Source organism: Lygodium microphyllum, chromosome 5 (assembly GCF_053477565.2).
Source record: "Lygodium microphyllum isolate KBCC chromosome 5, Lygodium_microphyllum_v1.1.10, whole genome shotgun sequence".
NCBI lineage: Eukaryota > Viridiplantae > Streptophyta > Polypodiopsida > Schizaeales > Lygodiaceae > Lygodium > Lygodium microphyllum.
The window spans coordinates 25158448-25171799 of record NC_141139.1 but is presented as its reverse complement, the minus strand read 5'-3'; the positions used below and the strand labels follow the sequence as shown (position 1 = coordinate 25171799).

General features: G+C 43.8%; 1 protein-coding gene across 4 annotated transcripts in view; it reads right to left on the bottom strand.

Moving 5' to 3' along the window:
- RMI1 (recQ-mediated instability protein (DUF1767)) overlaps positions 1–13352 on the bottom strand; it is a 107615-nt gene that overhangs the window by 61611 nt on the left and 32652 nt on the right. The gene's annotated exons all lie outside the window — the stretch shown is intronic.

The window sequence follows — 13352 nt, the reverse complement described above, 5'->3', positions numbered from 1 at the left end:
ATTAAGTGAGGGTTTCAAATCAAGTTTCGTCCTATTGAGTATCCATGCCCCAAACAAAAGAGTGATAAGGGATTGTCAAGACCCAAGACCTTCACAAAACAAGCATACTATCCCTACCATTACTAGGTGGCGGTGACGAAGAAAATGGCTAAGGTGTGTGTATAGCAAATATATCAAGTAAGCAAGACAAGCAAAGCAAGCAAGCAAGCTGGGAAAAACTGCCTTAGAGACTCCCATGTACAATGCCACGAATATGGTGGATCCTAGAGTCGACCACTCCGAACGACCGAAAAGAGATAAATACACACAGATGCATGTTTACATGAACAAAATGCCAATGCATGGGATAATGCAAAGGGAGATGCAAGATATCATGCTCATGCAAGGTGCCACTGGGACAATGCCCTCGCAGGGAAATTGTTCACTTTTCCAAGTGCCCTTTCACAATCATGTCATCCTGACAGTGCGGATGAAGTTACAAATGTCCATAATACAATACAAAAGAATAAATGAATGTAATGTCTAAAAAAAACTATAAGCATCATCACTGTCACTATCAGGAGTAGAAGCTGCCCCCTCTCAATTAGAAGGAAAAGAAAGAGGGAAACACCCTCTCCCCGTCAAGCTAAAAAAGTAGGGGAGGGTGTACCTTACCCGATTCTGGGTAGCAAGTACTGAAGAACCGGCCGGTTGACCGCCTTGGTCAAGATATCTGCAAAATTATCTGATAATGGCACAAACTCTAGGGGAATAGTGCCTAGATCAATCTGCTCTCTGGAAAAGTGGAGGTGGACTCCCACATGTCATATCCGTGGTGTGATGATTGGATTGCCCACAAGGGCAATGGCACTCTGGCTATCGCATTAAATAATTGTGGAAGAGTCACATGGAAAGTGAAGCACCGCCAGTAAACTCCTCGGATAGATGGCCTCAGTGGTGCCATCAAAGAGAGCCCGATACTCAACCTCGGCCATGAAAGCCGCCACTATCTTCTGCTTACAGCTGGACCAAGAAATGGGAATCGTGCCCAAGGTAAAGAGGTAGCCGCCATGGGAACACCAGGTGTTAGGATCTCTTGCCCAATCAGAATCAATGTACCCCTACATACATAAGCCAAAACCATATGCCGAGCCATAAGAATAAGTACACCTCAAATAGCACAACACACGCGGACATGCAATCCAATGTGATATCCTAGGCGCTGTGAAATACTGACTAAGAGTATGCTAAGTGAGTAAGCCAAATCTAGCCTAGTGTAAATTAACCAAAGAAGTTTTCCTACAACAAAACGATAAGTATGTGCATCGAAGGCCTGTCCAAGGGTATCCTTCGACAAGTGGACAATAGGATCTAGAGGCATGGCCACTGGCCGTGGCTGATCCTGAGTATACTGATCCACGAACACAAAAATACAGCCCCCAAAAGAAACTACCTCCATCCCCAAGAAATAGGACAACAAACCAAGGTCTATCATCTCAAATGTAGCTTTAAGCTTAGCCTTGATTTCCACTATGATAGTAGAATATGAGCTTATAATGAATAAGTCATCAACGTATAGCAGGATATAACTAACCCCCTTTGCAGTAGATTGAACATATAAGTTCGGGTCATAAGGGGTAGAATGATATCTATGAGTCTGCAAGAACTCATCCATCCTATGGAACCAAGAACGCGGCGCTTGCTTCAGTCCATAAAGAGCTTTATGCAAGCGGAATACCCTATCCCTAGGGTTCCCTGAAGGAAAGCTTGATGGCTGCTCCACATAGACTTCCTCCTCCCAAAAGCGTTTAGGAAGGCACTCTTAACATCCATCTGATGTATCAATCAACCGTGGTGAGCGGCTAGCACGAGTAGCAACCGAAAGAAAGTCAACCGCGCAATAGGGGCGAAGGTCTCCTCATAATCAATGCCATGCTTTTGTCGAAACCCTTGCACGATAAAGCGAGCCTTGCACTTGTCTAAAGTCCCATCAGCTCTTAGCTTGGTCCTAAAAATCCACTTTGTCCCAATGACTTTCTTGTGGCTCAGATAATCCACCAATGTTTAACTCTCATTTCGGTCAATACTCGCTCGCTTTTTCACCGATCTATAGCTTCTGTTTCATTGAGGATGTAACACATACTTCTCACTTCCCTCCCATCCCACCCTCTTCTCCCTCCACCCTTGATCATCTCTCTTCATCCTTTCAAAATCTCGAATTACACTCCACATCCACTTTACACACACTAGGAGTTGGATCTTCCATCTCGTCTCCTATCACCTTCTCCTTCTCTATCCCATTTTCTACCTCTTTGCATCATGGTACTTCGTTAGGGGGAATGCCACCCTTTAACATAGTGCCTCTCACCTTTCCGCAAATGAGCACACCCACCTGGGACGGCTGTGATAGGCATTCCCCTCACTACCCCCACATTCATCTCTTACATGACCAAGATGCAAGGGATTCCATCCTCAGCTTGTGATGCATCATCCCACTTACCTTGGGTTACACCTACGCAGGGATTTCAATCTTCTACTCCACGTGTTCCCATCCCACCTCCACCATGGACTACTCATACGGCTACCATGCCCATGCCTAGTCAGCCCATCCCTACCTATGGATCCACCTTCCATACTACCCGCATGCTTGGTGGGCACTTTGGGGCCCATTTCCAAGTGCACTCCACCCCCCCATCTTACCCCCATTACACTTTCTCACACTACCCATCTCTGAGCACTACCACTCCTGTTGCAACAACCAAGAATGCCTTCATGAATAAGACTTGTTTAAACGGGTCAAATTTCACCACTTGGTCAAATTTCATGCAACAAGTGCTTGAGTCTCAAGGTCTTTGGAACCTCGTCATTGGTCTAGAGCCTATGTTAAACCCTCAACTAGCTCACCCTAACTACATCTGTCAATGGAGAGCCTATAATGCCACAACCAATGTTGAGCTAATGCAAGGATTGCTTCATGAGTTTCACTCTCACTTGTAGCACTTCCCGCTCGCATCAAAGCATTGGAGTCACCTTCTCGACCGCTATGCAGCACGAGATTGTACTCGACGCATAAATCTCGACTTTGAGCTACAAGAGTTCTCTATTAAGAAAGGGGATGATCTGAAAGTCAAGCTAGCTGTGATATAGGCGGTTACTCGCCGAGTTCACCAATATTGGCTCTCCAAAGTCAAACAACGATTAGGTTACGTTCTTCTTGAATAAGTTGCCCGAAAAATACTTCAATTTCATTTAGCACATCATCTCACAACCTTGATTGCCAACCTTCTACAAGTTTGAGTGCCAGTTCTTGCATTACGCGAGGCTGCATGATCAAGTCCACAAGAAATCCTCCATGGTGCATATCATATAGAGTTTTTTTTTGCTTAAAATTAAAAGGGACTAGTAGCACAATGAAGCTTTGTGTGCTAGCCAAGACAGCTCGCTGGTTTCCAGAAAAAAGCAAGCAACAGAGACCCAAGGCTGATGACCCATACATAGTGACCAACGGAGACAACCATGTGAGCTTCAACCTCCAAGACAACCCCTCTACCCATGCTGTTTGGAGTATAGACGTGGATCCACAAAATCCAAGAAATATCAACATGCACCAAATCTTTTTTCCATAGCATCAATCAAATATGCCTCGTAAGGTCATGCACGCCACTCTTGGGCCAAGGTAAAAACGGCAAATAATAAGCAAGGGCAGCACAATAGCATTTGCCACTTTTAAGGCCGGACATGAAACTACCAAGCCTGAGATTTCCAATTCTCTCTCTTCAAGACAAAGCATGTGAATTACTCCTAAAAACGGCCCATGCATCAATACCTAAACACAAAACTCATGTGCTAAACAAGGCGAAAAAGTTGCTGCATACACCCCATAAACTGATCATTCAGTAAAAAAGACTGATTAAACCACAGAGGCAAGCAAGCAAGCAAAGCCTTAAATGTATGAGCCGGCTGATGAGTCATTTCCAAAACAAAGGGATCATGATCAGAAAAGACATGATGTCTGTACACCCATATGTCAATCATAGCTAGGAGACCGAATCACTCTAGCAAATGTATATACTATCCAGTCTAGCCCAAGTATTCAAAGGCAAGAGAGACCGATATGTAAATCTACACAGAGAAAGATGCAGCCAGGACCGCATTACTTGTTTCAATGATAAGGATGCCACAACATCCCTTGCCTAACACTCAAGACCATCCATAACGGAGTGAGGTGAAGTCACCTGATCCGCAAACACACAAACATTAAAATCGCCCATAACAAAACCCTAATGGGCCACAGAAAGCTGACGACGTTCTTAGGTAGTATTAGGAGCATATACCACCACCAACTAGAAAACCTCCCCCTATTGCATAATCTCCACAACCAAGAACTTGCCCCAAACATCTTGACAAACCAATGACATCTACAGCAAAGATCTAACAGCCAACAGAACTCCACATTTATGCGAAACCCAGCCACTAAAAAACATAACTCCATACTTATATGAGGAACCCCACAACTAAAAAGCACCGTATAATCTTGATACACATAGGAGAGTCTTGCCAAAGAGTGCTGATGACGAAGGAAGTGCCGCCGATCGTGCCGAAGAAGGTATCTGGGGCTTGGAAGAAGAAGCCGTTAAGCACCAAGAAGTGGCCTCTGGAACCTGAGTGGAAGAGGGTGGGGAAGAAGGAGGCTCAGGATGAGCCAAGTGTGGGAAATGGTCGCGGGCTCTCAAGACAATGGACTCTAGAGGATATGTGGGCCGTGGAAGCCATTGTACCCGGAAGTGGGTGTGGGAAACCTCCGCGTAGTGGGGTGGTCTCTAGAAGGGCTTATCACCTCGTAAGGTCTTAGATCCTCCGTGTGCTCGAAAGAACTTAGTCCGTGTCGTTTGCGGCCTATTACCTTGAGCATAATACTCTGATAGCTGATGCAAAATGATCTATGTGGCCCAAAAAGGAGAGGTGGCACAGGAAGTGCCAGGTGGGAGACACATATACTCCAGGGGGGGGTGGGGAGCAAAGGTTGAAGTCGACAAGCATCGGTGGTATGTCCGGTGATGGCACAGTACGAGCACCCAGTAGTCTGGTCATCTGTGGGTAAAGAAGCCATAGGTACCAATGTGCCTTGCTAAAGAAGGAAGAGGTTAGCCATGAACCATGAATTGCAATGTCCGCCTCAAGGGCTAGGAGGGCACTAGAAGGGCAGGAAGTAAGTTGCCATTGAAAGGAGGATGCTACCAACAGTAAAAGGTTGCAATAACAGTATGCTGGAGCTGTCAGGTTGTAGAGAATAACCGCCAACATACTAGCTGAGCCCCCAGGTTGCAGAGAACAACTGCCAATAGCAAGGAGAAGCCGCCAACAGTAGAACGCCGCAGTAGAATAATACAATAAACCGCAGTAGTAAAACGCCGCAAGAAACGTCGTAGTAAAACGCGACAGTAGAACGCCGCAGTAAAACACGGTACTAAAACGCCACAGTACAACACGGCTATAAAACGCAACAAAGGGGAGGTGGAGGCGACGGTTACAACATCCCTGAATGCAAGCTGAAAAATAGCAAACGCAAGAGGAAGCAGCCGCCAATTAGAGTGTTGATGCAACGCAAGAAGAAGGGAAGTGGATGCCGAACCCGTCACCGGTCTTTGTATTCTCTGATGAGGAGGATCTTTGTGGGCACAAGCAAACACAGCTAAGGAAGGATGGATTTGATGCAAACAATAGTGCAGGAGAGAGAAAGACTAAAAACGCAGGTGAGGAGAGAGAAAGACTATAAACGCAGGCTGTAGGAGAGAGAGAGACTAAAAACGCAGAAAAAAACCATCAGTAGTAGTCAGCATGCTAAAATCAGCTCCGAACAGTGTGTGATAGGCTGGAAACAAGCACCAGACTGTTGTAGACAGCAATGGCTAGTTTGGACCGCGACTCCTCCGCATCCGGGGTGTGGGCAGCAAGCTGAAATACCTGAAATCTGCAAAAACGAGATTGTTTTCTGAATGGAGAGTGATCAGCAACAGTCGCTCTGCTATAAACAGCTGCAAACTACAGGTGGAAGGCTAGAAACAAGTCCCGAACTATAGATGACAGCTGAGGCTGCGATGTCCTCCGTAAAAGGGGTGTGGACAGCAAGCTGAAAACACCTGAAACCTACAAAAACGAGATTTTGATGCAACAGAAGAAGAAAAGTGGATGCCAAACCCGCCACCGGTCTTTGCCTTCATAGAGTGAAGGATCTTTGCCACTATTTGAGCAGATCCAACTCTGATACCATGTTAAAAGATGACATACCAGCAAGACAGTAGGGTTTGCGGGGAGGAACACAGAGTGAACTCGGCAAACATGGAGAAGAGAAAAAAAGAGAGAAGAAACTCTAATGAATGGAATAATGAAGTTCTGAATCATGGAGTGAATGTGATACAAGGGAACAAGGGTGCCGTAGCACAAGAAAGATGATGAAGACAGCCACGAACCACGAACCACAATGTCCTCTTAAAGGGGTGTGAGGGTAGTGGAGAGGCTGGAGAGAAGAGGTGACGGACTGAATGAATCAACCATGAAGAATGAGTGAGAGAGTGGCCTATAAATAGGCACAGTCAGTCTAGGGTGGCACCCCTTTTTGGGGTTGTAAACCCTAAACGCAAAACGCAAAAACGCAAACTGCGGGGGAAGGGTTTCTCAACATGGTGGCCTCCCTCTCGAGTGGGACAAAGACACACTTCCACGAGAACAATAGGGAAATTATATTCTTAGCATAAATGTACTCAAGGAACAACTGGGAAAGGTCGTCCCATTTGTGGAGTTGGGAGATACAATGTTCATTGAAGTGAAGGGGAAGCAAGCAAGAGTTGGGTATTTTGATTTGGAAGAAAAGATAAAGGTCATGAAGCAAACCAAGTCACTAGTAGGGACATTAGTGTGGATATTAGATGAACTGACCCCACTCCAACTCAAGAATAGAGCAGGGCAACTTAGCAAAGTTAGAGAAGCCAAGAAGGAAGGGAAGTGGGCAATTTATAGAGGAGGAAAAGCTATCATTAGAGAATCCCTTGTGAAAGCCCCTGACAAAGGGACAAGTCTTTAGTTCTTCTCTCTCTTGGCTAATGGATCATTTGTAATGTAGTGGCAACACTTATGAGTCATAAGAGTTCTTTAGGATCTCAAATGTTGCTTTTTCTTCTTATTTTACTTTTGCCTATATGGCGATGACCCAAAGTGGAATGTAAATGGAAGCATCTAAGTCCCATAGGTCGAGTTCGGCCTCCTGTGGATGTTAATATGACTCTCTCTCTCTTTCTTTTTTCGTGAACAAGAGTATATTAATGTATGGAGATATTTACATCAATCCTTCAAGCCAACCAAACAGGATGGAAACAACTGTAATGAAGCAAGCAAGCTATTAGAACAACCTAAGATATGAGCAGCACTAATAAATCACACAGAAAGGATAGCTGGAGTAGAGCGAACAATAGCCAGCCACGGAGCAACATATCAAGAAGAACTAGGTCAGCTGACATCATACAAGAGATTTGCCATAGCACTAAACCACGAACACGGGCCACATGACCATGGATGTCCGATACTGAATCAAAAATAAAGGCATTCCGAGTACACCAAATATGCCACAAGGCTTTCCATCTAAGGAAATGGAAAAGGCAGGAATAAACTGAATGCAAAGAAGACATAGAGGACATATTTCCCATAATCCACGAACGAGTTGGTATGCGGTACTGAGTCGCCGAGGACCACACACGGAAAATAAAACTCCAGATCTGTCGAGCAACAGGGCAAGAGACAAAGAGATGAAGCAATGTCTCATCACATGTAGTGCAAAATACACAACGACCAGCACAGATCTTTCGAGCATGCAACACATCCCCAGTTGGAAGACCCCCAATAAGCAGCCTCCACATGAACACTTTACCCTGATACAGAACCATAGACTTCCAAATCTGGATAAATCTTTCTTGCCACTTCTTTTTACTATCCCAAAGATACCGTAATTTATTAACTTTTCCAATGACCTGTCTCTTGCCTTCCACCATCTGATGACATATCTAATTAGCTAACCTTTTCTCAAAATCATCAGGAAGCACAAACATCCAATTACGCCATGGATACAATGGTTGTAACGTAGGCAAATGAGAGAACCTCTAAAGACTGTCCTGTATGGATGACCAAATGTCACTATATCCACGAACACCCTAAAGTGCTGACGAATGCACCTGAAAGAATAAAGACGGGACTGCCCAGGAATAACACCATCAAGGACTGTCTGCAACCCCAATTGAGCCATCCGATTAAACTTGTCTCGTTGCAAATCTTTATGCGGCTAATTCAACAACTTTGATTCAACAACCTTGAGGAAGCAAGTACTTCTCCTTGCAGCGAATTCTTCTCCTTACGAATATCAGGAGGACACCAAACTGCAAAACATAGCATCTCCTGCCAGGATGCAATCAAATGAGAAAGGAGAAAAGACTAGGAGACCTTAATAGGCCTTGTGGAATTAAGTACATGACACCAAGAAGCATGAATAATCATGCTACAATGAGAGATGCCCTTTTCTATGAAAAATTTAGTAATATCTAACCAAGGATGACTCTGTATACATAGAGCCTACAAAACGGTTAGCCTCAAAGCGGCCATATGCAAGTTAACATCCAACAAAGCTGCACCCCCCATCCTTTTAGGAGTAGTCACATGTTGCCACAAAATCCACACCTTTCCCAAACGATTGCCTTTCTTTTTCCACAACATGAATTTGATAGGTTGAACCAATTCCAAAAGGGACTTCTACGTCCAAGGAAGCAATGGCAAAAAAAACGAAATCATACTGATCGTAATGCATTGAGCAACTTTTAGTCTGACATGTAGAGGCCAGCTCTTAGATTTCCAGTACATGAACCTATCATGAATCCGGGAAACCATCCGATTCAGCAAGGCACAGGGAGCTACCTCCACACCAACAGGATATCCATCTAGTTATATTACCCCTTGGGATCACAATTCCATTCCAGCCCAAGGCTTATCATTCTCTGTACAGGAGAGTAGAGTAGATTTCTCTGTATTAATATGACTCTCTCTCTCTCTCTCTCTCTCTCTCTCTCTCTCTCTCTCTCTCTCTCTCTCTCTCTCTCTCTCTCTCTCTCTCTCTCTCTCTCTCTCTCTATATATATATATATATATATATATATATGTGTGTGTGTGTGTGTGTGTGTGTGTGTGTGTGTGTGTGTGTGTGTGTGTGTGTAGGCAATTGCATTAATTACAAAAAAAATACAAGATTACATGATTACAAGATGCAAGATGGCTATAGGCCATTATGCATAAACTCACTTTACAAAAGATCAAATGACTAAAAGGAGTACAAAAGTCACGGCAAAGAAGTAGCAGAGATTGCCGTATGCCAAGGACCTAGATCCTCCCTTGGGAGAACATCAGCATGCTCTACACAATCTAATTGCCAGTGTAGAAGACCCTTGAGTTTGACTATGTGTCCCTGGATGCCCACGGCACAGTCAAAGACAAAAGCATTCTGAGTGATCCAATTATGCCAACAGCCCCAAAATCTTAAAAAATGGAACAAGAGCTTCATATGTGACTGCACTAGGGTGGGATATTTGGCCCTACCAAAAACCCAATCAAAAGGGAGCATCGATAGACCAACAACCCCTTGCTAAATATTTGTCAAAAGAGTTCAAATTTTCCTAGCCAAAGCGTAGGAAATAAATCTATGACACAAAGATTCTGCACCGGTTGTACATAAAAAGCAATTGCCATTTGAGATTCGGCGCTTAGAAAGGGCCAAAGCAAGGGGAAGCCAACCAATTATCACTCTCCAAAGAAAGAACTTGCATTTGAATGGGGTCTTGTTCAACCATCCTTCCATCACTATCATTTTCCACCAAGCCTTGGATTTATGCATGCCCCAAATCGCATTGGCTTTAGTAACCAGCCAATGCTTGTCCTTAACCAACAAATGATACACTTGGTTAGCTCTAGCCTTTTGAAGACAAAGACGACTAGCAAGATCCCAATCTTGCCAAGGGTAATCCAAGTCAAGTACAAGAAAAACCCTCATAGGCTGCATCAGCCTTTCAATCCGGCCCCATAAGTCCCGGCATCCACAAGGAATCCGGAAAAGTCTCCTTGCCGTACGGAAAGACATCAAGGCCTCAAGACTTATCAAAGTGGCATCCACAATAAAAGACAAACCCGAACATGCTATACGATTGAACTTGGGCTTGTCCTCTTGTTTCCCGTCCCAAGAGAGCAGCTGCAACACCACCAACAATTCCAACTAAAAGGAATTCGCCTCCAAACAATCCTCTAGAGGATGCCGATGGACCTTCAAAAGAAGGAGCCTCCAAAAAGAAACCAAATGATTTACCAAAATGGAGGAGGGTGTAGAAAAGTGAGTATGCGAATTAAGAATGTGCCACCATGATGTCTGTATAGTGGTGTTACCATGTACAACACCTCGGTCTTCTAGAAAAAAGCAGACTATAAAGACCCAAGGATGACAATCAATGCACATTGCTGTGAAGAGTGACCGACAAAGGGCCACCATATGGGTCTATACATCCAAAATCACCCCACCACACATGCTTTTCAAGGTGCAAACATAGCTCCAAGATATCCAAGACATACATGCATGTAAAATGTCCTTTCTCCATAGCATAAAGCGAATGTGCCTAGAAAGAACCCTCAAGGTAGAGGCAATCCAAGGCAAAAGAGGCAAATAATATATGAGCATAGGAAGAATAATAGACTATGCCACTTTAAGGCAAACATGGAAAGGCTAGATTTCTAGTACAAAAGCTTTACCTCCAATTTCAAAGAAATCCATTGCAACAATTGCTTGGGCTTAACATTAACACGCAAGGGGTAACACAAATGATGCACATCATTCCCACCGGGGATCACCATCCCTTGCTATTGCAAAGACATCCAGTTTAATACATTTCATGAGGCAGGATTTGGCTGCATTAATACAAAGAAAAGAGGCTTGGCCAATTAGTTTCCATGCATCCAATGCCCTGTGGAGGTTCGCTAGTTCTGCTTTAAGAATCATAAATGTGTGATCCACTAGTGATTGGCCCACAAAATGTTCACCAGAGGGAAGAGAGAGACCAGCCAACTGTCCTCTTGTCACCAAGTGAAAAACCATAGAAAGCACAAGATGGGTCGCCAAGGCAAAGAACAAGGGACTCAAGGGGACACCCTCTCTGACGGATCGTGCAATAGTGAACGCCTCAGTGACCCCACCATTTATCGTGACCTACCAAGAGGCATCCATGCTGATTGTGTATATCAGACACAACATGCATGGACTGAAACCCATAACATGCATAAGTTCTACCACCAAAGACCAATCTAGATAATCAAAAGCCTTTTCAAGATCCAATTAGTAAATATCTACATCAGACCATCAGGTCAGCAAAGAAAAAAATAGACACAAATGAAAGTCTACCACGACAGCGGGCGGACAGCTCTCTCTCTCTCTCTCTCTCTCTCTCTCTCTCTCTCTCTCTCTCTCTCTCTCTCTCTCTCTCTCTCTCTCGTGAAGAAAATTGAATTAAGTAGTAAATATTTACATCAGACCATCAAGTCAACATTAAAAGTAACAGACATAAAGGAAAGTCTACACAGACTCTAACACAGAAAAGTCACACTAAAATAACAAAATATCCAACCAAGGAGAAACAATGTCAATAAGCCATAGAGGAGATTTGCCACAACACTAAACCACGAATTCGGGCCACATGACCATGAATTTCAGATACTTAATCAAAAATGAAGGCATTCCGAGTACGCCAAATATGCCACAAGGCAGTCCATCTAAGGAAATGGAATAGGCAGGAATAATATGATCGCAAAGAGGTCATGGAGGTCATCTTTCCCATAATCCATGAACCAGCTGATATCCGATGCTGAGTCAACGAGAACCATACACGGGAAAAAAAACTCCAAATCTGTCTTGCAACAGGACAGTAGACAAAAAGATGAAGCACTATCTCATCACATGTAGTACAAAATACACATCGACCAACAGAGATCTTACGAGCACGCAGCACATTCCCAGTAGGAAGAGCCCCAATAAGTATCCTCCACATAAACACTTTTCCTTGATACGAAACCTTAGATTTCAAGAGTTGCATGAATCTATCCTACCACTTCTTTTTGCTATCTTGAGTATGTTGTACTTTATTAGCCTTATCCGTGACCCATCTCTTGGCCTCCACCATCTAATGATATATCTAGTTAGCTGACCTTTTATCAAAATCATCAAGAATCACAAACATCCAATCACGCCATAATTCTGCACACGAATTGAAACCAGTCTTCCTTCTTGGAATGGGTGGTGATAACCTGATTTAAGAGTTAATTACAACAATAAATAAATGCACATAAAATGAAATACACACTTTACCATAACATTCTTGGACAGTAGACACCCTGTTGGCCCCAAAATTGATATCCCTTGCGGTATTTCTTTAGCTTTCATTCAATTGGAAGGAGTACAACTTGAGATTCTTCAATCTTCTCCTGCTAACCAATTGCTCTTCCTATCATAAATGTCCAGCAAGCCTTTTGGGTCATTTGCCCCTTGATTCACCTAGGACTTCTTCTCCAATTTGACCCTTGGCTGGCCAAATGCTGCCCCAAATCAATTCGGGATGGGTTGGCTCCTAAAATCACTTGATAATCTTCAATTATCAGCTGCTAATTTCAGTCCCTTGAGCCTTCAATCTTTGGCACGGATCCCCAGGTGGCTGCTAAACCCTAATTTCTGCTGTAAATTGTGATTTACTGCAGAAATTACAGATCAACCCACCAAAAATGGCTGAGATATCCTCCGAATGGCTAAGAATTGTTGAGAATGGCTGAGCATAGCCTGAAGGAGATGAGAGAATGCTGTAGAGAGAGAAATTTTTCAGATTTGTCGCGAAGAACTGATCAAAATCAGCTGCCCTGTTGTACCAGCCCCAAACAGATGCACCAACAACAATAGGAGCATCAGAGACTGTGATCTTCAGGAGAAAGTGCGTCAGCAGCAATTGCTAGCTTCCCAAGGTCAAGAATATGCAATCTCCATCACCAAAATGGTCTCCAATGGTTGGGAAATGGCCCCAAAAGCTGGCAGCAACAGTCCAACACCTCTTTCCAACAGCTCCAAAATGAAAAAACAAGATTTCCCTCTCCCTTCAGCCCTATTTAGCATTTCCCCCACTTGCATGGGAAAGTTTTGCCAAGTGGCAGCTTTCTTAATTCATTTTCAGCAATTTCCAGCCATTTAATGAAAATTAATTCAGCCCTTAATCCATGCCCAAAAAATTGACCTTGCCTATCCAAAAATTAATTGGCTAGGC